At 51.4% G+C, this 12,792-nt stretch overlaps 1 protein-coding gene across 2 annotated transcripts in view; it reads right to left on the minus strand.

Moving 5' to 3' along the window:
- XRCC6 (X-ray repair cross complementing 6) overlaps positions 1-12,792 on the minus strand; it is a 105,324-nt gene that overhangs the window by 25,585 nt on the left and 66,947 nt on the right. The window lies entirely within an intron of this gene.

A 12,792-nucleotide genomic window follows, 5' to 3' on the forward strand; every position in this document is an offset into this window, starting at 1 on the left:
TCACACCACAAAAAGTAAAGCTTCCACACCCTAAGTGAGAGTCTACCTAAAACTGGTGCGCAACATAGTCTGCGCTATACAAGTAGTAAGACCCCTTGCTATCAAAAAGGAGAGTTATGATAAAATGTAACCTTGTACCCCTTCGAAGTCCATATGGTCCGCAGGGGTGACAATGGGGGTGTAGGTGGGACTTGGGAGGACTGGATACCAACAGCAAAGCTTTTCAATCCCAGGATGCTCCGGGTCCTTCCCACTATACCCCACGCACAGCCCGAGGGCAAATCGGTTTTGTTAACAAGCTCACGGCAGGAGCAGGATAGGAGAGAAGGAAGACTGGTATACTGAACAATCACACTCTCACACAGAGAAGGAAACAAGTGACCAAGAAAAGGAAGCCAGGTGAGTCAGGGCGGGTGGCCTGTGGACTCTATGGACTTCGAAGAAAGAGTTAACAAGGGTAAGTTTTGCCATAACTCTCCTTTTATTCTTCGGGGTCCACAAGGCTCCACAGGGAGACAATGGAGATGTCCCAAAGCTGTTGTTCAAGGGCAGGGACGCTCCTGAGCTGAGAGGAGAACCCTGCGCACGAAGGAAGCATCCTGAGAGGTAAATGTATCAAAGGCATAAAACTAGAAAGGTGTGGACAGAAGACTACGTGGTCATCTTGCATAGCTGTTCAGCGGAGGCGCAACGCCAGGCTGTCCACGAGAGACCCACAGAGCGAGTAGAATGAGCAGATACTGTAGCCGGCACAGGAAGGCCAGTCTGAGAATAAGCCTGTGAGATAGTCATGCAAAGTAATGTGGCCAGAGTGTTTGATAGCTGGCCATCCCTTCTTCTATAAGATGAAGAGGGAATCCGATTTCCTGATGGAACGTAGATCTTCAGAGCACGAACCACATCCAAAAGAAGTCACCTGCCGAGAGGTCTGGTGATTGAAAGGCCGGATTGAAAGAGGAAGTTGAAGAGGAACGTCTATGGAGAGACTTTGAAGATCGGAGTACCAATGGCATCTGGGCTATCAACAGGACTGTGACCCCTCCTGTTTGAACTTCCAAAGAACCCAAGGAAGAAGGTGATATTGGAGGGAAGAGGCAAGCCAAACGGAATGTGTCCACGAAGGCCATGTTGGGGTCCCTTGTCCCGGCTCCATACACTGAAAGTTTGTGGTTGTGTCTTGAGGCCATGAAGTCCACATCCGGTAGCCCCATTTGTATACCAGCAGATGTAAGACTTCTGGATGTAGAGACCACTCTCCTGCATGCACGTCGCGATGGCTGAGGAAATCCACTTTCCAACTGAAAATTCCTGGGGTGAACACTGTGGAGATGGCATTTGGCTTATGTGAGAATGCGGGACACTTCTGCCATTGGTGACCGACTTAGAGTGCCTCCTTGGTGATTGAGGAAGGCCACGGCAAGTGGCTCGGAGTTTCAGGATGTTGACTGGTAAGACTGCCTCGGCTGGAGTCCAGCTGGACTCCAGCGGCCTTGGTAGGAGTGCTGACCGGTCACTGCAGTCCATCCGCGGAGGCTTGTGTCCGTGGCGAGGAGTGCATCCAAAAGGGGCACCCCTTTTCTAAGTGGGACGTCTGTAGCCACCGGGCTAGGGCAGGCGAACCTCCAAGGAGAGGCCCATCGTCTGGGATCTGAGCAGATGAGGCAGCCCGTTCCACCTGTAGAGGATCAGGTGTTGTAGGGGCCTGGAGTGAAACGCAGCGAACTCCACCATGTCAAAAGGTGGACACCATGGATCCCAGGGTCTGCATTGCAGAGTGTATTGACACTCGGTGACTGTGTAGTAGTCTGCGCACCCGATGCTGTAATACCGAGATTTTTTCTGCAGTTAGTAAGCATCAGAGGTAAATGTCTCTTCTAGGGCTTATGCCCAACTCTCAATGGCTTTTGCCACCCAGGCCGTAGCCCTAGCAGGACGAGTAATTGCTCCTGTAAGAGAGTATATAGACAAGCTTCTATCCTCCTTCAAGGAGGTTGCAGTATGGATAGGTAAGGTAGCATTTTTAAACAGTCTGGTCACGTGGAAATCCACTGCTGTGGGAACTTCCCATTTAGTGCAATCAGTAGCGGGAAGAGGGTAAAAGGAACTTAAACGTTTAGGCAGCTGAAATCTTTTACTGGGCATATTCCATGCCTCACATATATGATCAGATAGCTGATCAGAGTACTCTGGTAAAACTACTTTTTGTCACTTAAATACTGTCTCTTTTGCCTTAGGAATGGGTTCTGTCTCTTCTATTTGAAGAATAAATTTTACAGCTCTCACAAGTTCAGGTATATTCAATTCAGAGGAGGGTTCCTCGTCTCCCGAGGGGGAGTCAGAGTGAGAGAGGTCTGCGTCTTCTGCCTCCCCAGATGATAGTTCAGAATCTCATAGCTGGGTGGACTGGGAAGAGAACACAGAACACTTAGTAGGTTTACTAGGTAATGGTCTCTCCTTTTGCAGCATTTGTTGAAAGGCTGTAGGAGATATCCATGGGGTAGGCAAAGGATTTGCAGAAGTACCTGCTGTGACCATCCCATAGGGGGAGCCATCAGAGGGACCGCTAGGTGGTCCGCAATTTTTGCCAGCACATGTGAAAAAGTAGCCCAGGGTGGGTCCCGAGGAAAAGACACCGGGGCTGATGGGCCCGGGGCAGTATAACAAGATGCACAAAGACTGAATGAGGTCCTCTGAAGGTAAGCCTGCTGACCAGGACTTACAGGACACCAGAATGGGAGCAGCAGGGTGCCTGTTATTCTGGCCTCTGCCAGACATAGCTGCAAGAATAATGTAACACAAAATCTGACACAGTGCAGTGAGCAACCCAGATGTATGTGTAATATGGCACAGTGTAGTGCACAACAGCGATATATATTGAATGTGATAGCCCTAACAAATATAGGGAGATGTGAGGTACAAAGTGAAAAGGTATAAGCTGACAGGAATAGGAAAAAAGGAAAACACACAACAGCGCTAGCACAAGTCACATACAAATGCAGAATATATATAACTGCAGTGGCCACTAAAATCCACTACACAGACCGCAGTCGCTGGTAGGATATAACGCTGTATAAACCTAGCCCTTGGGAGAAACCTGAATGCAGGAAATGGCTGCCGTGAGTCTCTGAGGGGGTGGAAGGTGAGGTAGGAGCAGCAAGATCACAGTGGAATGACACCCTGAGCTGGGGGAGGGGCTGCAGGTAGAGCACCTTCTCCCCTATGTTGACATCAACCACTGGGTCCCCTGGCTATAAATGTGCCTTGTGCCAGTGCTTGTAATGCCCTGGTGGTCTAGTGCAGTCCCGGAAGAACCAATGTCCTTATCAGCGCCACCGGTCTGTCTCCTGACACCAGAGGCAAGACTGCGCATAGACGCAGGTCCCCGCCAGCGGTGATCCGCCTTACCTGTCCTCTTGAGTCCCGGCTGCCGTCTGTGATCCAGGAAGCCCTGCTAGCTAGGTCCCACTTGGAGCCCCGCCGGGAGTACCTAGCTGAGGACTGTCCAAAGGACTGTCTCGCGCTGCTGCTCAGTAGTAAAATAAATGAAAATACAAGTAAATTATAAAAATAATCTTGGGCTACTTAATAGCAGCCCCACTGTTAAAACGGTGATCCAGCTCCTGCCGGACACCAAGGAAATTGAGTTGCCCTCAGGCTGTGGGTGGGGAATAGGGGACGTACCAAAACATCTTGGGATTGAAAAGTTTTGCTGTTGGTGTCCGGTCCTCCAAGTACCACCTACACCCCCATTGTCTCCACTGTGGAGCCCTATGGACCCTGGAGAAGAAATATCAGCTTCAAGCGCCACTCCAATAAATGCTGCTGAAGATCTCAGGGTGGCTGGAGACTGGTGTAGAGAAAAAAACCTGGCAACAGCCTGTTTGGAATGTGTATGAGAGTGGATGTTGTGAAATTCAGAATCCAGCTACGATCCTCCAACACCTGAGCAGGACGTTCAAGGTGTATCCAGAACAAGGAAGTAGAGCTAGTTTATAGGAGGTTGTCGTCCAAAAAAAAAAGAAGAAGATATGCCTTCTGAACACAACAATGCCGCCATTACTGCTATAATTGTGCAAAGAAATCCACAAAGCCATGGCCAAGCCAAATGGAAGGATCAATGGCAAACCGAAGGAACAAATGATGACCTTCTCAGGTAGGTACCTGTAGATACTTGACCTAAATATCCATGGAGGCCAAAAATGTATGCCAGAAAGCACCGACCATAAGGCCCCTCGGCATTTGATCCCAGTATTGGGGACTTTCAGCCAGTTGAGTTACAGCTCCGGAACCAATACACACACAGAAACGACTGGTCTAGCTTCTGGATTGAAAAGAGATGCGAGAGAAAACCCCTTGGTAATTTGATCTAACGCAATCACTCAATCTAAAAAATGTAGGGAAACTATCGCTTGAAGTATGGCCTCCCACCTATCCTCTCTTGGAATAGTAGAGGAGAAAACAGTCAGGGTGCGAGACCTCTGAGCTCGCTATCCACCTGTCCTCGAAACAGAGCATACAACCACCATCTCCCATCTCTGACAGGTGGAGATGTGCGCAGGCAGACACAAGGCTTCTCAGGCTTTCTGGTCCCAGAGAGCATACCAGACCCGGCAGCTATTACCCCTGGCCAAATTGACCAAAATCTTAGGACCTTTGATTTAGGTGCTGCCACAGGAAGGGAAGCGCAACAGCTGCCTCACCCTACCCAACTCCAGGCCAAAGAGAACACCTGCATTAAGGGGAAGTGCCTGTAGAAATCACAGGGACTCTGAGGGTGCCCTGTTTACCACACTTCCCCAAGGAGCACAGCTACAGAACTCACTTGGTGGAGAAAGCCGTTTAGTAAAAAATCTTGGAAGCCACTTGGGCCCCATCCTGCAACTCCTAACGAATGTATTTTGAAGCGCCCCTGAGCTGTTCCTCTAACTTCATCAGAGTAATCGTTGAGGAATCTAGCTTAAACCCAGCAAGGAGCTGGTCAGGCCAGCATTCCATGGCTCAAGCCACCCAAGCTGTGGTGGCTGCTGGTAGCAGACACCAAGATTCTGAGCATGTAAAACGCGTTATTCCACATTTGAGAATAACTGGAGGTTCATCCAGGAAGTTAACTTACATAAAATCCAATGACAGATGGGTGGCATGAAGTAGATTTTCTATACCCCAACCAGGAGGCGGCATTTAAGTCACAACCTGGTGAATCAACACTTCTGTAAGCCCACCTTCCACATCCTACAAATCCCAATCACCTAAAGGAATTTACGAGGAATGATGGAGCTTATGCATCCTTACTTCCTGTTCCTCAAAGAGTCTCCCTAAGTAGACAAACAAAAATTGAGTAACAGAAGAGTGACCAACGTTCACTAATCTGTTGGCTGGCTCACATCCTGAGGATCCCTCTCCTCCTGCTGCTCTCAACAAACAAGCAATTGGAGATTAAAAATAAGTAAAAAAAGGAAGAACAAAATTTAAAATTATCAATGTAGCCACCTTTTGCAGATAAAACCACTAAACACACTTGTGGCATCAAATATTTCTCGGGAAGTTACGCCAACACTATTGCAGAAATTCCCACAAATGTGTTGCTTTTACCCTTCTGTCCAGTTCATACCAGAAGAGCTTGATGGGGTTTAAGTCTGGTATGCTTTCCCTTCCTTTTCCTCAATGGTAACTGACATAACATGAGGTATGTTTTGGGTCATTTCCTTGTTGTACCATGAACCCTTGACCTAAAATCAACATGCAATACCAATGCTGTGGTAGCCCTTTTGTTCAAGTTGTCAGTCACTCTGTGCAAGTCACTAACTCGGGATTCAGAAAGAGATCACCAGATTATCATGCTTCCCCATCATATTTTCCAGTTGGGGCCACACGTTTATTTACTAAGCAGCGGCTTGTAAAAGTCACCGCTTCGCAGTGTGTTTAAGAACGAAAATGTATATGTTGGGCATAAACATGCAGGGTTTTTGTATGCCGTCGACTGCACAAAAGTCTGTGGGGTTTATGTACGGAGCGTTGGCTTTTGAAGGCTCACTTCTGAGGAAGCCGCTGAAACGCCCATTTAGGCAGAGAAACACGTTAAGCGACTCTCTTGCGCCCGGTGAGAACGTTTGTGGACCATATTATACCGCTCTTCAACTATACCCACAGCAATTCCAGGACAGCATCAGATCCATAGGTGACTGACTACAGGATCAGCAGCTGGGAATTTGTTCAGGATATTATCAGTCCTCCCCAAGACTGCCTAATAGGACAGACCAGCAGTTGGGGGGTAAGAGACTGTACATCCATTTAGGCTGGTGGACTAACATACTAAACACCTGTGGAACTTGCTTCAAGGATAACATTACTAATCTGTGGCCAATAGGAGCGGTCTTATTGGATGGGTTCATATTTCTGAGTTGAAATATAGTGGGGAATTACACGGCCGAGTGATAAAATTTGTTTTATCAAGACATCTATTAAATATTGTCTGATAGACTGCTCCATTTTTGTTTTTTTTGTTGCTTCTACAAACTGACGCTTAGTAAATAGACCCCACAAACTGAGAAACCATCCTATCTCCTGCTCAACAGCATACAAAAACATTGTTTGATGAACCAATGAAATCTTCCAGTCTTCAGCCCAGATAAACGTTTTTCATTGCAGCATAACAGCTGTAAGTTCTTAAAACATGAGTCTTATGCAGATGTGTCCTTATACATCTTTGCTGCAGACACGCTAAAAAGCCCCTCTCGACGATCCAGGCCCCGTCAGACCCTGCTAGCGCCGGGCATCTTTTTGCCGAAATTGTATCTCAAAGTCGCAATGAGATGTGACTAGGACGCAACAGCAGACTCTGCTGGTTAATTTGATGTCTGACACTTGTATATCTGTGTGCGACTGAGTCTCTGAATCTTTATACGAAGTGCTTTCATTACAAGTTCCGTTGTGCTTAATATACAGACTTAGGTACACACAGATATACAAGTGTCACATATCAAATTAATCAGCAAAGTCTAGTGGTGCATCCTATGCACAGCACATTGGGAATTACATTAATTTTCGGCAAAAGAATTAGCCAAACACTAGCAGAGTAGCCTTGGACCAGTCGGTCAACTTACGCAAGGCAAGTCACGCTGCGTGGCGTATTGTGGCTAGATGTAACTCTGAAAATATGAGATATGGTAATAACTTACCCTTGTTATCTCTATTTCTACGAAGTCCATAGGGTTCCACAGGATACCTTGGGGTATAGGTGTGACGTCAGTCGCTGGGCACCATAGGGTTAAGCTTTTCAGCCTCCCAGGATGCACTAGGGTCCCCCTCCTATACCCCGCCCCCGAGCCAAGGCACCTCAGTTAGTTATCAAGCCATAGGCCGGAGGAGGAGAAAGAAGAGAGAGAAAAAAGATCTGGACACATACAAGAATCACATTCTCACCAGAGGGAGACGGAAAACCGGTGACCAGAGCAAAGCCCATCTGCAGCACAGGTGCGACAGGGCGGGAGTCCTGTGGAACCCTATGGACTTCGTAGAAATAGAGATAACAAGGGTAAGTTCTTACCATATCTCATATTTTCTACTTCAGGGTCCATAGGGTATCCACAGGATACCTTGGGGATGTCCCAAAGCAGTAACCTTTAAGGGTGGGGACGCTCCTGTGCAGAAAGGAGAATCCGCCGCCCGAAGGAAGCATCCTGAGAGGTGAAGGTGTCAAACCTGTAATACCTCACGAAGGTATGGACAGAGGACCACGTAGCAGCCTTGCAGATCTGAACTGCCGAGGCACCACGTCGAGCTGCCCATGAAGGACCCACAGACCTAGTGGAATGAGCCTTCAGAGAAGGAGGGACCGGTAGGCCTTCATGAAGATAAGCTTCAGAAATAGCCATACGGATCCAGGCTGCCAAAGTTTGCTTTGAAGCAGGCCAACCCTTTTTACGGAAGCCATAGAGGACAAACAAAGCGTCCGACTTCCTAAACGAAGAAGTGCGGTCAACATAAGTCCTTAAGGCCCGCACAACATCCAAAGAGGCCTCACCCACGGAAAGACCCGGTGAGTTAAAGGCCGGAACAACTATTTCCTCGTTAACATGAAACTGGGAAACAACTTTGGGAAGAAACTCGGGCCGAGTGCGGAGCACTGCCCTGTTCCCATGAAAAACCAAGAAAGGGGGTCTACAAGAAAGAGCCCCTAACTCAGAAACACGTCTGGCCGAAGCAATGGCCAGAAGAAAAACAGTCTTAGCTGTTAGCCATTTAAGATCCACTGAGCCCAGTGGTTCAAACGGCGGTCCTTGGAGAGCCCTCAGGACCACAGCCAAATCCCAAGGCGCCACAGGTGGAACAAAGGGCGGCTGAATGCGGAGAACACCCTGCATAAAGGTGCGCACATCCGGGATTGTAGCAATCCTACGGTGAAACCAGACAGATAGGGCCGAAACCTGTACCTTCAAAGAAGCAAGGCGAAGCCCATGATCTAGTCCCGCTTGCAGGAAGGCGAGAATCCGAGACAGACGAAACTCCCGCGGTGCATAACCTCTCGGTCGACACCACTGGAAGAACGTATGCCACACGCGATGGTATATCCTCGCGGAAGACTGTTTCCGAGCTCGTAACATGGTACGCACCACAGAGCTGGAAAACCCCCGGGACCTCAGCATGGCCGTCTCAACAGCCACGCCGTCAAAGACCCGGGTGAAGGCAAGGACCCTGAGACAGCGGCAACCGCAGAGGACTGTCCACGGACAGACCCTGAAGGTCTGAGAACCAGTGCCGTCTGGGCCACGCGGGAGCTATCAACAGGAGCGTCCCTCCTTCCTGTTTGAATTTCCGGATTACCCGTGGAAGAAGGGAGACCGGAGGGAACAGGTATGCGAACCGGAACGTCCACCGGACGGACAGAGCATCCACCAGAGACGCCCCTTCGTCTCTTGTGCGAGACCCGTACACCGGCAACTTGTTGTTGTGCCGGGACGCCATGAGGTCGATTTCTGGAAGACCCCACCTGTCCACCAGTAGTTGAAAAACGTCCGGGTGCAGGGACCATTCCCCCGGATGAACGTCCTGGCGACTTAGAAAGTCCGCCTCCCAATTTAGCACTCCAGGGATGAAGACCGCTGATATGGCCGGAAGATTGCGCTCCGCCCAAACCAGGATCCGAGAGACCTCTACGAGAGCCGCCCGACTGCGAGTTCCTCCTTGCCTGTTTATGTAGGCCACGGTGGTAGCGTTGTCCGACTGGACCTGCACCGGGCGACCCTGGAGAAACCGCTGTGCCTGCTGGAGAGCATTGAAGACCGCACGGAGTTCCAAGATATTTATTGGAAGCTCCGCTTCTGTCGGCGTCCACCTGCCCTGGAACAAGTGTGGACCCGAAACTGCTCCCCAGCCCCGAAGACTGGCGTCCGTTGTCAACAGGACCCAATTTGGAACCCAGAACGGACGTCCCTTGTTGAGGTGGGTCGTCTGTAACCACCACGCAAGGGACAGGCGAACCTCCTGGGTGAGCACAATCGTCTGGGACTTCAGAGACTGAGGCAGCCCGTTCCACTTGGACAGGATCAGGTGCTGCAGAGGTCTGGAGTGAAACTGGGCGTATTCCACCATGTCGAACACCGACACCATGGAGCCCAGTAACCTCATCGCCGAGTGTAAGGACACCCGGCGGCTGTGCAGGCAACTGCGCACCCTTGACTGTAAAGCAGAGATCTTGTCCTCCGTCACGAAGATCCTTTGCTGTCCCGAGTCCAATAAGGCTCCAAGATGCAGAATCCTCCAAGACGGGATTAGAGTGGACTTCTGCCAGTTGATTAGCCAGCCGTGCCGTTGCAGCAGTGCAATGGTCAGGTCCAAGTGGCGTAACAGGAGCTCTGGAGATCCTGCCACCAATAACAGGTCGTCCAAATACGGCAACATGCGGACTCCCTGCAGCCGCAGAGAAGCCGCCATGACCGCCATCACCTTGGTGAAAACACGTGGTGCTGTTGCCAGGCCAAAAGGTAACGCCCGAAACTGGAAGTGGTCGCTGCGGATTGCAAACCTGAGGAACTGTTGATGGCGCAAAAGAATAGGGACATGCAGGTAAGCGTCCTGTATGTCCAATGACACCATGTAGTCCCCAGGTTCCAGCGCCAGAATGATGGACCGTAGGGTCTCCATCCGAAACTTCGGGACCCGCAAAGACTTGTTGAGTGCTTTGAGGTTGAGAATCGGACGATATGACCCATTGGGTTTCTGTACCAAAAATAGATTTGAATAGAAACCCTGGCCCCTCTGGGAGAATGGAACAGGCACTATAACTCCAGCCTGGAGCATAGTGTGCAATACCTTCCGCAGCTCCGTAGCCTTGTTCCGGTCTGATGGTAGACCCGTGGTGAAGAAGCGAGCCGGGGGTCTGTGCCGGAAGGAGAGGGCGTATCCGTGGGAAACCACCTCCAGAACCCAAGTGTCTGTCATAGTGGTCGACCAACACTGGGCGAACTGTAGCAGGCGGCCTCCCACCCTGGGATCCCCCAAAGGGAGGCCCGGACCGTCAGGCCGCAGGCTTGTCATCTGGCTTGGGGGCCGGACGTCTGGTACTCCATGCCTGCTTCCGGGGCTTGACCGATTTCTTAGGGCCAGCCTGTCGAGGAAACGACTGTGGTTTGGGCCTGCCCTGGGCCCTAGATGACCGAAAGGACGATGGTCCCGAACCAGAAGGAGCAGCGGCCGACGGGAGACAAGCAGATTTGGCTGCCGCCAGCGTTGCCACAATCTTATCCAGATCCGGACCGAAGAGAACTTCTCCGGTAAACGGCAACGCTTCCAGACCTTTCTTGGAATCTGCGTCCGCCTTCCAGGATCGCAGCCACAAGGTGCGACGAGCAGCTACCGCTGCTGAAGAAATTCTAGACACCAGAGTACTAATGTCTAGAGCCGCCTCGTTGATGTAGGTGGCCGAATCACGGAGATTGCCAATCAACTCCGCCTGTTCGGCCGGACAGTCGGATTCAAAAGAAGCCTCTAATGAATCCGCCCAGCGCTCCATCGCTCTGGCAACCCAGCAAATGGCCATAGCCGGCCGTGCTGCCCCCCCTGCAAGGGAATAAGCGGACTTCAGGCAGATTTCTACCTTGCGGTCCGTAGCATCCTTAAGGGAGGACATGGATGGCATCGGCAATGTGGCACTACGGACAAGACTGGTCACGTGAGAATCCACCTGTGGAGGGGATTCCCACTTAGCAAAATAATTATCCGCGAACGGATAAGCCACCGCCAGGCGTTTCTGCGGCTGGTATCTTTTGCCAGGTTGTTTCCACGCCTCCTCTAAATGGTCCACCAACTGACCCGAAAGAGGAAAGACTGTGGCATCGCCCTTCACATCTTTGAAAAAGGCATACTTAGATTTAGCCGCTGGGGGAACTTCGTCCTCAATCACCAAGGCTGTGCGGACCGCCCGAATAAGTCCAGGAATATATACTTTGGACTTAGCATCAGCGTCCCTAGTATGGAGAGGTTCCTGATCGTAAGGATCCAGAATCTCCCCATCATCAGACGTCCCTTCGTCATCCTCATAAGGAGCGGACAGAGACGCCACCGGCCTTTTATGAGGCCGCATCACAGACTCCCCTTGCAACACATCCGACAAGTGCTGTACAGAACTCGTCAGGGAGTTAACCCACGCTGGCTCCTGAGAACCTGGGAGCGGGGAAATAGGGAGACTGTGGGGTACCACCAATTGTCGTGGGAACCCCTGCATGGGTGACGACACCACAGACTGCTGGGACAAACCCATCGGAGTAAACGCGGGCTGCGGAGCTAACTGGCCCACTAAAGCTGTTAACGCCTGAGCGAAACAAGCCCAGGGCGGCTCCTGTACCGGTGCCGTAACCGTAATAGGCCGCGCCATGGACAAACACTGCCGGCAAAGGCCCTCCGCGCTACCCTCCCCCTCCGCTAACGGTACTTTGCACGTGGTACACTGTAGCCGGAGGGGAAAATCACTTTCAGACATGATGGCACCACGTATGTGACCTCTCTCACCAATTAAGTATTAAATAGGCGAGAGACCACCCTGCAGCACCGCACCGCAAGGGCTTTAGCAGAAAGAACAGGGACAGTAATAAAGCTGACAGTTTAGAGAAGAAAAGTTACAGGCAGCGCTAGCACAGTCACATACAATGCAGAGAAATAACAATTCCTGCACGAACAGCGCTGATCACTCAACTACACAGACACAGGGCTTGGTAGGACACAGCGCTGCATACACAGACCTGAGCCACAGCGGAGGAGAGGTATGCGGGGGGACCCAGACCACGATGCTTCCGTCCAGCGCTTCCAGCAGCGTTCACCATGCGTTCTGGAGAAGATGGCCGCCGAGGCGCAGAGAGGAGGCTGGCCTGGGGGAGGAGCGCTGCCACAGGACCAGTCGGCAGCATGCAGAGAGGGCTGTGTGCAGCGGGGGAGGCGCCGGCTGTGAGACAGGGAAGGCGCGCTCCCCTGGCATGCATTTAACCCCTGGGACGCCGCAGCGCTACCGCTCTGCTGCGGTCCGCTGTCCCAGAGGGTAGTGGAAAGCGCAGGTTGGTCGCCTGGCTCCACGCTGCAGCCAGTCCCCAGGGAGCCCCCTGCCTGGGGACGTAGGACCATGTGACCAGCGGGGACCCACCGCGGGACCCCGCTGCTTACCTTTGTCCCCCTTGGATCCGGCCATGGTCCGGAACATCTGGGGTCACCGCTAGCTGTGACCCCAGATGCTCACCAGCATCCCCGGATCGGTACCGGCGTTCTGGTACCGGCGGGGGTGTAGGGAAGACAGCATGGACGTCAGGA

Source organism: Taudactylus pleione, unplaced genomic scaffold (assembly GCF_031769625.1).
Source record: "Taudactylus pleione unplaced genomic scaffold, aTauple2 ptg000080l, whole genome shotgun sequence".
Lineage (NCBI taxonomy): Eukaryota > Metazoa > Chordata > Amphibia > Anura > Myobatrachidae > Taudactylus > Taudactylus pleione.